The sequence below is a fragment of the Vulpes vulpes genome, chromosome 5 (assembly GCF_048418805.1).
Source record: "Vulpes vulpes isolate BD-2025 chromosome 5, VulVul3, whole genome shotgun sequence".
NCBI lineage: Eukaryota > Metazoa > Chordata > Mammalia > Carnivora > Canidae > Vulpes > Vulpes vulpes.
The window spans coordinates 62,132,198-62,136,492 of NC_132784.1; positions in this window are offsets into that span (position 1 = coordinate 62,132,198).

Genomic DNA, 4,295 nt, shown 5'->3' on the forward strand with positions numbered 1-4,295 from the left:
GCCTGCTGTGGGTATTGTGGAGAAGGGGCGCCTTGGCAGAGTGCCCTGCCCCGGGCCCCGCAGGTATGCGTGTCTTGGGCCACTGATGGGCTGGGAGACTAAGGCCCTATTCCTTTTCCTGGAGTGTGCTTCCAGGTCACCTGGGTTCCACGTCAAGATGCTGATGCAGTAGATGGTTCTGATCCTGTCCCCGGGCAATGCTGAGACAAATCAGTTACTTGCATGGTACGGCAAGTGAAGCTTTTGATTTTCTGGGGAGCTATCTGTAAAGGGGGGCTTGTTCAATGGGAAAGACATGAGGTTGAGGTCAGGAGGACTGGGCTCTTTTTTTTTTTTTTTTTAAATTTATGATAGTCACACACAGAGAGAAATAGAGAGGCAGAGACACAGGCAGAGGGAGAAGCAGGCTCCATGCACCGGGAGCCCAACGTGGGATTTGATCCTGGGTCTCCAGGACCGCGCCCTGGGCCAAAGGCAGGCGCCAAACCACTGCGCCACCCAGGGATCCCCAGGACTGGGCTCTTGACACAGTCCCTGGGCCCCACAGACTTCACAAGGTACGCATGCTGCTAAAGCAGGAGTCCTGATTAGAAAGGTATCTCCTGAAACTACCTTGAGCCAGTGCTTGCAAGCAGTTGAGATGTTTCTCCAGCAAAACCATGCAGCTGCTCATTAAATGCTTAGTGTCCGTGGAAGCTGGCCCTCATCCTGCCCCATAGCTGCCTGCTGTGTTCTAATATGCGACGGCCAGCTCCTTACCATCTCCTCTAGTCCCTAGAATAGGGGTTGGTGAACTATATGGCCTTATGGCCAAATCAAACCTCAGTCAGTTTTTGTAAAGTTTTATTGGAACCTACCCAACAGAAACAGGTGTCTGTTGCCTCCGGCTGCTGAAGGCAGAATTAAGTAGTTGCAACGGAGGTTTTTTGGCCCACAAAGTTAAAAATACTGTGACCCTTTACAGAAAGTTTGCTGACCCCTGCTTTAGGACAAAATAAAGGCTAAAGTCCGAGAGTGCTTCAAGATGAAATAGTGAACATACACAATAGATAAGTTTAGAGGAATCCATCCATTAAAACCAAGCATTTGACGGTTCATTCACATATGGTGCACGGTTCAAATGGACTTCATGTGTTCTTGAACTAGAAATTTGTGTTGAGACAAAGGCAAGTGTGTCTTTACCTAGAATTTATCAAATTTTTTTTCTTTTATGGACTGTACTTTTTAGTGTCATGTCTAAGAATTCTCTGTCTAGCCCTAGTTCTCAAAGCTTTTCTATTCTAAATGTTTTATAGTTTTACAAATATTACATTTAGGTTTATGATCTACTTTGAGTTAATTTTTTTTTTTTTAAGTGTGAGGTTTATGTTTTTGGTTTATTTGGTTTTGGGGGCATATGATTATATGTCCAATTGTTCCAGGACCATCTGTTGAAAATATTTTGTTTTCCACTGAATTTCTTTTTATATCTTTGTCAAGAATCAATCAGCCATATTTGTATGGGTCAATGTCTGGACTTTCTATTCTCTTCCATTGATCTGTGAGTCTCTCCCTTTACCAATACCACATCGTCAAAGTTACTGTAGCTTGTATCCATCTTAAAAATCTATTAGTGTGATTCCTCTAACTTTATTCTTCCTTTTCAAAATTATTTTAACTTTTCAATCAATTTTGCCTCTCCATATAAGATTTAGAACGAGAAGATTTATACACAAGTGTTGTTGGGATTTTGATTGGAATTCCATTAAATCTATAAAGTTTGAGGAGAATCACATATGATAGTGAGTCTTCTAAACCCTAAATGTGACTTGTCTCTCCATTTATTTACATCTGTGGCTTCTGTCATCAGCATTTCGTAGTCTAAGTATACAGATCTTGGACAAATTTTGTTGGATTTATAGCTAAGTATTTATTTTCTTGGAACGATTGTAAGTGGAATTGTTTTTCTAATTTTGGTTCCCAGTTGTTCCTTGCTGGTCTACAGAAATACAATTGATTTTTGTGTTTTGACCTTGTATCTTGTGATGCAACTAAAGCAGTATGTAGAGGGAAATTTATAGCACTAAACTATATGTTAGATAAATCTATATTTTGGTGAAGGATATAGGAGTGTTGAATCAGTGACTTCAGCTTCCACTTTAAGAAATGAGAAAAATAAGAACAAAAGTATAAGCAGAAGAAGGGAAATAACAAAGGTGAAATAGAAATCTATAACCCTGGAGATAGAAAAATAATAGAGAAAATTTAACTGAACCAAAAGCTGATTCTTTGAAAAGCTAAAAAAATAAAAATAAAAATAAAAAAAAATTCATAAGCCTCTAATTAGATTGATCTGGAGAAAAAGAAACAAATGGCCAGTGTCAGGAATGAAAGAGGTACAACCACTATAGTTTCTATAGATATCTAGAACAGCAGAAAGAATATTATGAACAACTTATGGTAATAAATTGGACAATTTAGATGACCACAAAGTTCTCGGAAGATCCAAATTATTTTAGTTCAGTCAAGAAGAAATAAAAAACTTGGGATACCTGGGTGGCTCAGCAGTCAAGAGTCTGCCTTCAGCTCAGGGCGTGATCCTGGAGCCCTGGGATGGAGTCCTGCATCAGGCTCCCCGCAGGAAACCTGCTTCCCCCCACCGCCCCCGCCCCCCGCGGCCCTCCCCCGTCCCGCCCTCGCCTATTTTCTGCCTCTCTCTCTGTCATGAATAAATAAATCTTAAAAACCAAAAAAGGAAAATAGCTCTACTTATGAAAGAAATTGAATTTGTAGTTTAAAATCTCACAAAGAATACTCTAGGCCTAGATCACTTTAGTGGTAAATGAAACCACATATTCAAGAAAGAGAATACCAATTCTTTTTTTTTTTTTTTTTTAACGATTTTATCTACTCATGAGAGACAGAGAGAGGCAGAGACACAGGCACAGGGAGAAGCAGGCTCCTTGCAGGGAGCCCAATGTGGGACTCGATCCTGGGTCTCCAGAATCACACCCTGGGCTGAAGGCGGCACTAAACCGCTGAGCCCCCCGGACTGCCCGACAATACCAATTCTATATTACCTCTCTCAGGAAATTAAAGAGGAAAGAATACTTTCCCCCTTCATCAATGAGGCCAACATTGCCCTGATCCCAAAACCAAACAGAGACACTGCAAGAAGGGAAAATTAGACCCCTATCCCTCATAAACCTCAATACAAAAAGTCTTAACAAAATGATAGCAAATTAAATCCAACAAGTTACATGAAGAGGATAATGCATTTTAACCAAATAGGGTTTATCCCAAAAAAGCAAAGTAAATTTAACTTTTGAAATTCAACTAGTGTAATTTGCCATATTAATACAGGAGGAAAACTATGTGATTAATAGGGTGGGGAGCAGCATGTGTACACATGAGGGTTCTGACCACAGCAAATTTGGTGAAGGATATAGGAGTGGTTCCTAACCCCTCAAGCAACCTGTGTGGGCCTTATCTGTACGATGGGTGTAAGAATAGAGCTCTCACGGCGAGAATTAAGTGAAATACCATCACCATGCTTCATACAGAGCTCAGCATTTGCTGAGGAATTTGCTCATTAAGTGTTTATGGATCTAGAATCTGAGGAGTGGGAGGGGGGTTCCTGCTTTCTGAGTTGGGGGGACTTCCAGATTCTCGGAAAGGCCATCCATGTGCAGTAAACAATTGTTACTTTTTAGCTGCTCAGCATCTGGACCCTTCTTATTTGATAGAATCTGAAGACAGGTGGGTAACAAGCCCCACCCCCACCCCCTTGTGGAAGCTGAGAGGTGACAGAGTTATATTTCCTGTTTCTGCTCTCTGGCATAGAGTGCTTAATTAGATATGAGGCAGGTGACCCAGCTTTGCCAATGGCATGCTATTGTTCAAGACTGAATTTTCAGGGAATGACAACATTCCAGAATGATCATGATTATTCATGGCAGCCATGGTGAGCATGAAAATCCAGTGCCCATGAAATCCAATGGAGGTGGCCATGAGCTTTTGATGATGCCATCACCAGGGGCATACCGCAAGACCACCCCATGGCTAGATTCTGGCTCTGCCCAGCCTCCCTTGTTCTGGCGCATAGTAAATCTCCTGTTTTATGATTTCCCTCTTTCTTTCTAAACACCTTTTAGGGAATACAAATCCCACACCACACAATTCACTCATTTTTTAAAAAGCAAGCTCTATGCCCAATGTGGGGCTAGAACTCATGATTCTGAGATCAAGGGCCCCATGCTCTGCTTACTGAGCCAGCCAGGTGTCCCCACAATTCAGCCATTTAAGTTGTACAATTC